This window comes from Atractosteus spatula, unplaced genomic scaffold, assembly GCF_055471065.1.
Source record: "Atractosteus spatula isolate fAtrSpa1 unplaced genomic scaffold, fAtrSpa1.hap1 Scaffold_4, whole genome shotgun sequence".
NCBI lineage: Eukaryota > Metazoa > Chordata > Actinopteri > Semionotiformes > Lepisosteidae > Atractosteus > Atractosteus spatula.
This window is the reverse complement of record NW_028296868.1, coordinates 97,425-109,362: the sequence shown is the minus strand read 5'-3', so window position 1 is coordinate 109,362 and position 11,938 is coordinate 97,425.

Here is an 11,938-nt window from a genome sequence, read left to right as displayed (position 1 = left end):
TTATATTTTCCAATCTCCTTAAGTTGATTTTCGTCAAGTCTCTTTAGTTACGTCTCTAGCCAGTCCCGCTGGCTAAACACACTCACACCGTCATTTAGTATACCAAAACTCACAGTTACACACATACATGCCGGCACACAAATTCATAAAACACACATACACATCGAGAATATATTTTTCTCTTCGTAATACAATGTGCTGTATTCTTGTTTTACTTCTACATGAATCCTTTTAATTCCTGAAGCGCACTCCAGGTTCGCTGCATTTCTAATTTCGGGTGCGGTACTTTAGCCCACCGGTCAATATCTTACGGTTTTGGATTTGATCGTATGGGGGAAATCAGGGAAGGTAGGTGCGATTGCAGACCCCCTCGACGGGGTGCGAGACAGTGTTAGAGTGGCGCTGTCATCAACGGCGCCAGCCCCTGCTACATCAAGTCCTTTCCCACTTCGAGTGAGAGTACAGATCTGCGGGCGCCCTCCCTCTAACAGGGGAGACCCTGATCCGTCTTTATCACACTCATACCAAGTGTTATCCCAATCAGACCCCCCTTCTCCATATGGCCACTGAGGGAATTGATCCCAATTATTTTCGTTTCCTGCCTGTTTGTTCCCCTGTGGGAGAGCAGGATATAACTTAGTCGCTGGCTGCAGCACATTAACCAGTGCAGCGTGACCAGAAGTTAATTCCTTCTTTAGTTTCTCATTCTCCTGTACTGCCTCTTTTAGCTTTTTTTTTCTATACTCTTTCGTAGCGAGTAAAGTATATTTTCTTCCGGGTTTTTATTTTCCCCGTAAACACACTTTTAAGTCACATCCCAATTTCTTTCTTTTTCGTCATGTATCTGCCACTACTGGTGCCGGCCGTGCACCAGGGTGGGAGCTACATGCTTGTGCTTTTGCCAATCAATACTCATATGCTTTCTTTACAGGCGTCTTCGCCCCAAATTCCCTCTGACAAACTCAGCTTTTTCCATATTTTTCTCCTTCTTTTCCGTCAACTTACACTTTTCCGATATTTAAACGGACCCTTCCACCACTTTCTCAAACCATCAGTTAGCGCACATGTTCGGTCTCTTTAAGATTTACTTTTGTCGTGTGTGAGGTAACAGCTCATTCAGTAGGGGGATGCTTTCACTTGAAAAACCTGTGCATTCCTGCACTCATTCAGCCAAAGGCGTCTGTTACCTCCAGATCTAAATACCTCTCAGAGACTTTAGAGAGGATTTACACCGCACTGTTCACAGGTAAGAAACGAGACCTCGAAAACCCCCTTTCTTGATCAGTAATTCACCATCCCCAGAACGCCAGCATCGCTGCTTTTGCCCCGGGGTGGACTTACGCACTGAGCTCAATCAGGGCGATTCTCGGGTCTCAACGTCCTTTAAATCCTGCTACTTAATGCTTTGCTCTTTTATTATGAGGTGTGTTTATGTTAGTGTCGTGCGTGTGTATATGTATTTCACAAACAAGGAAAACACCAAAAACATACATGCATATATCTCTTCTACTCCTGTTTCCTTTAAAACAAAAAAACCCACGCCACGCCAGAAACCACGCCACTCCAATCTGTGCACGATCAAGGCGTAGCTAATCTCAGGACCCCGGGCGTAATTAAAGCCCACACCAATCCTGGATTATACGTGCATTTAATGCACCACTCAGCTCCAGAACCCCGGGCGCAATTAAGGCCCACACCGATCCCGAGCCACAGAACTCCGGGTGCAATTAAGACCCACACCAGTCCTGAACTACGTGCATTTAATGCACCACTTGCTCTAGAACCCCGGGCGCAATTAAGGCCCACGCCGATTCTGAGCCTCAGAACTCCGGGTGCAATTAAGACCCAAACCAGTTCTGACCTTCAGAACTCCGGGTGCAATTAAGACCCACACCAGTCCTGAACTTCACGGTAAGGGTCCAAAACCCGTTCAAAACTCCACGCGCAATTAAGGCATACACCAGCTTCGAACGCCTGTACACAATACCGCGGAACCCCTGCCAGACCAAATTCTGGGCTTACAGCAACCAACCCATTACATACACCGGTGCCTTCCCCGGGCCAGAGGAATTCAGAAACTCACGTTTACTCCGTCATCTCGGGCGATTCTCGCAGGGAGCAGAGATTTCCCAATCGGTCAGAGAGAGTCGGGACTTTTAAATAAAAGAGGAGTCCTTACCTCTTAGTTACAGATGCAGCCATTCAAAGTGTGCGTCACAGACACGTACCGCAGGTGACGTCGCTCAGTATGACGCAAGATGACGCGTGGCACCGCAGTAAGCGATTGGTTGACCGACAGGGGCACTCGTGGTCCGTTGGTCTGTCGTAGAAAGACTTACAGTAAAAACGTCTTTGCTGTGCCCGTTGTAGATATTGAATTTACCAATGAAGGGAAATCTTAGTAGCTGAGCATAAAAAGAATAGGAGCATACTGTAACGCGTGTGAAGGCCATAAACGATATTAATTTTGGAACATAAACATACAGTATATAGCTGGTCTTGGTACTTTAAAGAAAAAAATACACACCAGTATTCCATTTCTCCCTAAACATTTTAAGCTTTGAAGTCTTTAACTAACGTGATACCGGAGTCAACAAGCATACTTTTAGAATTTGATTAAAAGGGAATATAATATGGAATCGCGTATCTAAGGAATTTAATAATGGTATTCGTGTGCTGCGACAGGGCTGTGTAGGGCTGTTTCGCTTGCCTGTTCATGCGAGCTGTGTTGTAGCCGACTGGTCTAGGTGCGTGCCTAGCAACTGGTAGGTTGTGTGTTCAAATCCAGCTGGTACCGGACTTTTCTTTTAACAAACATTTCTTCGAAAAAATAGAATAGCGATATTATGGACAATCAATTGACTTTTATATTTCAAAATATCGCAACATGATCGATATTTGCGATATTTTGAACATATCTTCCCTTCTGACAGCGGTTCCTCCTTCTATTGTGTGTGTGTGTGCAACAGAGTAAATTTTTATAGAGAAATGGAGGCTGGACAGTATGCGTTACAATATAAACATTTATATTGATTTAAATCGTGTTCTGATTTAAATCGCAAACGCGTGTTTAATTATGTGTTTTTTAATCATAATCAGGCTAATGCATTTCTACATTTTCTGTATGAACCAGCTTAGAGGTTCATACAGAAAGACAGCTTGTGTTTAAATTGAGTGTAAGGTAATTTATGCTTCTAAAGTCATGGTCAGCATTTATTATCGTACTGTGCTGTAAACTTTTTCTGTGCCTAGTCACATTATTTTATAGCGTTTTTATTGCGTTATTAAATCTGGTGGCGCTGTGTGTTACAGTAGTTTCGTGACTCCCATGTCACATGGTCTGTGATTGAATCCCATAGAACTATGACTTTATTTTTTAACAAACATTTCTTTGAAAAAAATGAAACATTTCCCTTGGTCAGAGATTAAATAAAACCTCACTCGCACCAAACAAATTTATATTTCTAAATATCACAAAATACGTTCATTGTCTTCCAATCGAATCGAGTTGACATTGGAAGCCTGCCACACCCGGACTCTTAAACCAACGCATTAGCACGTCAAAGCCCATCGAGGGTATTGAGCCAGTATTGGCTTTAGTATTCCCCCCCTCTCCCCTCAATTCAATTCAATTCAAGGTGTTTTATTTGCATGACAGATGGGTACAAGCAGTGTTGGGTATGTATATTGTAACGCTTACGGCAGACAGGCACTGTGTAAGAGCCGGCGCACCAGAGCAGCGCACCGAGGGAGCGTCTGCATTTCTAACTTAGTTTTTAAAATTAGTCAAGCAATATGAAGCATCCCCTTTTACTTTGTGCCTGAGCATAAAAAGAATAGGAGCATACTGCAACGCGTGTGAAGTCCATAAACGATATTAATTTTGGAACTTAAACATACAGTATATGGCTGGTATCGGTACTTTAAAGAAAACATACACACCAGTATTCCATTTCTCCCTAAACATTTTAAGCATCGAAGTCTTTAACTACCGCGATACCGGAGTCAACAAGCATACTTTTAGAATTTGATTAAAAGGGAATATAATATGGAATCGCGTATCTCAAGAAATTAATAACGATATAATTATATTCATGTTGCAAAAGAACTGCAACGGACATAAAAACTCCCTTGCTTTTAATAGAGCGTTCCATAATTTCTAACTACGAAAATGCCAGGTGAAAGGATTTGTAAACATATTTTGTTAAAGCAAGTCAGTTTTTTCCGCAACACATAAAAGACATTTTTCCAAGAAAGTTTAGCCTTTGTCACTAATGAAACCACTAAATAAAGACATAAATATAGAAATCTTAAGATTTGTTTTATTTAATGTTGGTAGCAGGATGAACTGTCAGAGTGTATATTTTGTCGCAGAGTTGCTGCAAGATGTTAACAGTGAAAAAGGTATTTAGAAATGAGTTATTTCAAGATGAAAATTTTCAGAATAATTGCAAATCTAGCAGGATAGAGAAAGCACAGAAAACTGGCAGTTAGATTGATCAGATTAGTATGAAAAGTCATTTAGCAAAGGGAATTAGAAGAGTGACAAACTAGTATACTTTAGATCTTTTTTTTCTGAACCAGGGACAATCTGATCATGTTTCCCTATAACAATAATAAAAAACTTTATTTGATATATCACCATTAAAGGTGGCATCTCAAAGCAATACAGTAGATGTAAAAACAGATAAAAGGACCACAGATTACAAAGTAAATGCATATAAGAAAGACAAGCAGGTAGAGGTGCTACCAAAATTAGAAAATGAAGCAGATACAGACACTAAGTCTTCTGAAAAGAAAGGTTCTGAGGTTAGATTTAAACTGGCCCTGGTGTGTGTGTGTTTGTGTCTGTCCTGTGATGGACTGGCGCTATGTCCAGGGTGTATTCTGCCTTGTGTCCGTCGCTTCATTCATGTGCATCCAACACACAGTTCAACGCTAGCAACTACACAAAATCTAAAATATGAGCTCTACTTGCCACTTACAGTACCAACAGTACCAGCTAACTTTAGTAGTGACATTTTCATGGATCTTTTTAACAATAAAATTTACAACATCAGACTTCAGACACAATTAAACAGGCCTCAAAAAAGTCTGGTACAAACATTTTCAGCATGGAATAAACCATTACTTTAATGGTATAAACCTTAAATGGATTCATATTCTCAATAAGATTTGGTGCTCAGTAACATGACTTAGAAAATGACAGAAGACATACGTATCATGCTTATCCTTCTATTTTTCATAATCGTAAACTCCTTAAGGCAGTTACATTTTCTCTGTTCTGACCTGGAGTTACAGAGAAATTTAAATTCTAATAAGAGATTTGTAATGAGGAAAGTCATACCAATCACTCATACAGTACCAGGATTTGCAATTACAATACAAATACTTTCTTTCTGTATGTGTTTATTTTGCAGTTTGAGTCTATGGCATTCCTTTGGGGGTCTATACTCCAAGGCATGACTTTTTTATGTATAAACATCAGTATTTACTGCTATTAATTACTGTACGATTTATAGTTGAAATCTGAGCCTAGATATAAAGTTAAAATCTCGACAAAGCAATGTAGGAAATACAGAGAAAATAAATCCTTTCTGACATCTAAAATCAGTTTCGATCAAGGTCTCTAAAACGAACAAGAAAAAGAAGATTTTCGGAGGGCAATTACGCTGTGTTTATATAGAATAAGTGATTTATGAGCAATCTAATTTCTTGTTCGTTTAAAACAGTGAAATGTCAGCTGTAAAAGATCGCACCAGAAACAGCACTCTCTCTGCCTGTCATAGACGTTCAGGAAAGGCTGAATGAAGTCATGTCAAGTACAATAATTCGGAGATCAATAATACCAGTTGTAGGACAGTACATAAGGAGGATAAGGATTTTGAAGTTGACTCGAAATCTGATAGGTAACCAGTGCAAGGACTTGAAAACAGGTGTAATGCATCCCTGATAGGATTCTTGCTGTCATATTGTGAACATATTGAAGATTGCTCAGTGTGGATTTAATTTCCCCAGTGAACAGGATGTGCATTTATTAATTCTAGAAAAAAAGCCTTTCTTGATTTCTCTAGTTCTTAGTTTCTCTAGTTCCCTTTAAAATAAACTATTATTCCACAATGCAGAGTATTACATGGCCAGTATTTACACATGATATTTGTGATTTAAAGAAATTAACACAAGCAGCTTTTGGAGATTTAAGTGTTGGCTGAGTTATTGCAAGATAAAAGACTAGAGATGTTGGCAAGAAGAAGATAGTTTGGGGAAAGCTGAGGAATACACTTATAACAAGAACACTTCCTAATGGGGTTAGGCATACTTTTGATGAAGATGATGAAGTTAACAGACTATATGTTTACATAGATACTGAAATAAGGATTGTATTTTAGATTATGTGTAGTTGCTGGCATTGAACTGTGTGTTGGATGCACATGAATTGAAGGAATGGGCAAACATAGCTGATGCGGATCCACAGAGCCAGCATATTAAGATGTTTATAATTAGAGGCAATTTGTTTAAATAACTAGGTATGGATACTGATGTGCAAGAGAGGTGGAAAGGCTGTTTCCTTAAGCCAGCAGTATAAAATATTTTATTCTCAGTGAGATGCTGCCATTTCATAGTGGGTTTCTAACACTGTGTATAGTTCCATCCACACAGTGCCTTTACTTCCATTTCTAATCTCTTTATCCAGTACAGAGGATTTGGAGCCTATCCCAGTAAGCAACGGACACAAGGCAGAATACACCCTGGACATAGCGCCAGTCCATCACAGGACAGACAGACACAAACACACACAGACCAGGGCCAGGTTTCCCATAAACTAATTAACTTACCAGTATGTTTTGGAGTGCGAGAGGGAGTCATATCACACATATGGAGAAAAACCATGTAACCCAGAGAGAACATGTAAACCCCACACACACAGGATGGCAGGAATTGAACCTAGGACCCCAGTGCTGCAAGATAGCAATGCTAACCACTTTGCCACCATTATAAATGGATGGATATCTTAGTTATCTTTCTAGTTCACAGGTTTGCATGCATAATTTAATTTTGAAAGCCACTGAGACATCAGGTACTACTGTTGTATTTATGAAAAAGAAACAAAACAAAAAACATACTAACAACTGTGCCATCCTACTCCTTAGCTAATACATTTTATTATTCATAAACAGTTAACATTGTTAGCAAAATATTTTGAATTATATTTAACCCTATTTTTTCTTTAGTTTTGTATTTAACTTATTATATGATAGTCAGACTTAATGTATATTTGAACAATGAAAATATATTTTTACAAGATTTTACATTAAGCACTTAAAATTAATATGGTTAATAATAGTAAACTGTAACATGCTGTAACAAGATCGGTTAAACAGCGAAGAAAATGCTTTCAGAGAAAATGTTTCAGGTGTGAAGAACATAGATCTCCAATGCAATTTCAACCAAACCTGTTCCCACACACCCTGCCCCCACTACCATTAGAATATACACAAAGCACTCAAATCTTTCGAGCTAATGATCAGGTGACCCGAGAGAGAGCGAGAGAAACACCAAGGGGTGCGGAACCAGGGAACTATTTACATGGAAAACGGGCGATCTCCCCAGACTGTCCGCCCGTTTCACTGTTACCTGGATACCTCTTTATTTAGAACTCACTAACACTGATTTTTAGTTTAGAAGGATTCAAGTAGGGTTTTAGATGAAAGGCAGCGACCTTAATCAAGCCCAAATCACAATTGAACCCATTCAGAGCCTACATTACATTTTAGCGTTTCATTCTGAGCAGAAGACCCTCACACCTGAAGAAGGGGGAGGTGTTTTTCGCTGGAAATCTCGCCTGCTTCTACTTTACAACCGGAGTGCTGGCTGTGACGAATTAAACCGGTATTACAGGTTTCAATCACAGACCATGTGACATGGGAGTCAGGAAACTAACACCGCGCCACCGGATTTGATAACGCTATAAAAACGCTATAAAATAATGTGACTTGGCACAGAACAAGTTTACGGCACAGTACAAAAATGCTGACCATGACTTTAGAAGCATAAATTGCCTTACACTCAATTTAAACACAAGCTGTCTTTAGCCCTCTAAGCTGGTTCATACACAAATGTAGAGATCCAGGCTCAGAACACACAGCTTCATTAGCGAATACATATGCAGGACAACTAGAGAAGACGTTTTACAGAGGATGGATTTTTAGAAACATCCCATCAGTGACATCACTGAAGTCAACTCCTAGGTACTGTAACTGTCGTGTGGATAGTTTCACAAGAATCAGACAAAGGTTTAAGCATCGCTTGTTCTAGATAAAACTGCAAAAAAAAAACAACCACCCATAATGTACTTCTTTGCGGCTCTGTTTGCCCAAATCATATATTCACAACGTGAAATCTAGAACATAATATTACGTAACCAAAATCCGCAATATGGAAACAGAACCTGTGTAATTGTTGATAGATGATGTACTCGTAACATTTTTTCAAGACGAACTACAACATTTAAAAAATGACTTGTATGTACTTGATATCTCTAATCAATCCACGGGTCCCAGCACGAAACGAAACTAAAACGCATACCGTTTCGCGCTTCTTATTAGTTGCTCAAAAGTAATTTGACCGTATGAAATGCATAATATAAACCTAGAAACATATACGTGAGTAGTACTTAAGCACTGTAGTATCTGTGTTAAGACATCAGGATGTCTTCTATCTTCTTCAGGATGAATAAAGTGGGCCTATTTATCTATCAATCATATTTAAATAACTAGTGTTCTGTACCGTGGAACCCCTAAAAGTACCACACTTGTACCATACAACAGTAGTACCTGATGTCTCAGTGGCTTTCAAAATTAAATTATGCAATAAATAACCACATGTAAGACTCTGATGCTTAAAATGTTTAGGGAGAAAGTGGAATACTGGTGTGTATTTTTTCTTTAAACTACCAATACCAGCCATATACAGTCTGTAACGTAGGGATTTCTATACGTCTTTATTTAGTGTTTACATTAGTGACAAAGGCTAAACGTTTAGCTTCAGTAACGTGTACATATCTCCCCTTTTTATAAAACGACATGGTTGAAAACTGTTCCAGAGCCACTGTTGTTTCATCAGTGAAAAGTACATCATGAAATGCCTCTCCCTGTTCAATCCACTGGAAAAAAGAAAAGGAGCATAAAGCTTCTGATGGTCATAAACGATATTCATTTAGGAGCAGCATCAGAGGTATGTTTTTAACTGCACTGCATTGGAGAGAATACCATAGTGTGTTTTTTTTTACTCCCTGGCGGAAACTGGCTTCCAGAAGAATCAGTATGGCTCAGAGATTAAATAAAACTTCACTCGCACCAAACAAATGTATATTTCTAAATATCACAACATGATCGAATTTAAGTCATTTTAATAACAATGAATAGTCACCTATGCGTTACAATATAAACATTTATATTGATTTAAATCGCGTTTAAATCACCTTTATTTAAAACCCATAAATAAAGCTGATACTGTTTAGACTTCCAATTATTTAAAACTGTATTAAAGCAGCACGATACACAATGCAACGTAAATCGCTATCTTTGTCTTCTGTGTAATAATGTTCACCTCTCTGTCCAGCAAATTTACAGGTTAAAAATAATACTGTTAGGCTGGGAAAACGATTTTTCTCCCCCCCCCCCCTCAAAAACCCAGTAAGTACAGTACTTACTAGTTAAAGGCTAGGCTCCCGACTACGGCGAAAGGAACCCTTCTTTCATTAGAATACAATGAACATATTTTAGCCCTGAATGAATAAATAGCAAACATGGTTTACATAAAAGACATTTTTCCAAGAAAGTTTAGCCTTTGTCACTAATGAAACCACTAAATAAAGACATAAATATAAAAATCTTAAGATTTTTAAAATGCATGACTTTGCTAAAATTTATTTGAAAATAAAAACAATTACAACCGCCAGGGGAGAGAGAGAACAGGGGAGGGATGTTGGTTTTGCATAAGGGGCGGGGCTATGGAAATTAGGTCTGTTTGGGAATGTGTAGTTACATGTTCTGGCTGTTTGTGAATTATCATTGTTGAGTATGGAGTGTTGAGGTATTGATTTTGTGTAATGCTTTATGTTGAAAATTGAGGTGGATTTTGTTTATGATAAACAGGATAAACTGGGATGGGAGGAAGGTTTGGTTTTGCATAAGGGGCGGGATTATGATAATTGGAGGACTTTGCGAGAGTAAAATGGTTTGATATATTTGATTTTGTATTGTGGTTGTTATCTATGTTTTTGGTTGGTATTATGTTTATATGGTTGTTTTTGTTGGTTGGTTGTTATTATGGTTATTAATAATACGATCTATAGTTGAAATCTGAGCCTAAATAAAAAGAAAAAGCAAGTGATTAGGTTTATGAGCAATCTAATTACTTATTCGTTTAAAACGCTATATAAAATAAAGTTTATTATTAATTTGCTGCACAGAGCGGTGAATATTATTATGCATAAGACAAAGATAACGATCCTGATCAGTTTAGAAATCTGTGTACGCTGTAAGGTTTTTACTTCTTAAACTTTTAAAATACACGTTTTGAATAGAAAGAAATCCTCTTCCTGTTACAGTATGTATAGCAAACTAGCACGTCTTTTTTCTCCAATCAGAGGGGTGTCAGATGGTGTCAGCCAATCACCATTCTGCGTTGGGTAGCAACGGGTGACTGTTCTCAGGCGGAAGATGTAAACAGCTTAATGTTCGTGTTAAATAATTTTTTAAAATTCAATTAAACGGGCACAGTTAAGACATTAAATATACATATACATACTGTATACAGTACAGTTTGCATACGGTAATATGTTACGCGATTAAAAAATAAATAAATAAAACTGGAAGGTTCAGCACCAGCTGGATTCGAGCACACAACCTGCCCGTTGGTAGGCACGCACCTAGACCAGTCGGCTACAGTCAGCTCGCATGAGCAGGCAGGCGAAACAGCCCTACACAGCCCTGCCGCAGTACACGGATATAATCATACCGTTATTAAATTCTTGAGATACGCGATTCCATATTATATTCCCTTTTAATCAAATTCTAAAAGTATGCTTGTTGACTCCGGTATCACGTTAGTTAAAGACTTCGAAGCTTACAATGTTTAGGGAGAAATGGAATACCGGTGTGTATTTTTCCTTGTGATATTTTAAGCTCTAGTTGAATGATAGGTGTCGCATTTTAAATCATTTTCGTAGTTAGAAATTATGAAACGCCCTGTTAAAAGCAAGGAAGTTTTTATGCCCGTTGAAGTAAAACAAAATGCCTGACAAAGTATGGCTTGGACAGATTCCAAGTGCTTGTACAAATGTGCTAAAGAAATTATACTTTGAGTATACAGCTTGTCCAAAGTCATCCATTATTAATACTATTAGTAATATCTTCGGTAAAGGCTTTGATGCATAAATATTTCTGATAAAGGTAGGTTGTGTACTTTTGTCCAACTGAGCAATCTTGCTTTCATAAAATATACCAACATTTTAATGACTGAAGATTAACATGCTGTAATACACTGTTCAAAATTAAAGGCTCAAATGCTGTACATGAGAGGTTAAGCTCCCCCTGGCGGTTTTACAAGGTGACGCCGGATAGTTTCCGGCAGAGCGTCAAATGACGCGCGATTAACCACGTCACACTGCGTGACACTGCGTGATGCCGCGACACGCCCACCGGGGTATGCCGCAAAATAACGCACGCATTTTGAATGGCTGCATCTGTATGTGCGCGCTGACCGTCTCTCCTGCCGATGGGAAGTTCTGCGCCTTCTGGAGCATCCGCCGACTACGCCAAATTTGTTGTAACAGAAGAAATAAGGTTCTTGATCCTGAGATGAAGTAAAACAGATGAGTTTATTGCATGCAAGGAACAATAAAGCCGAAGTCTTGTTTCCCGCAAGAAACAAC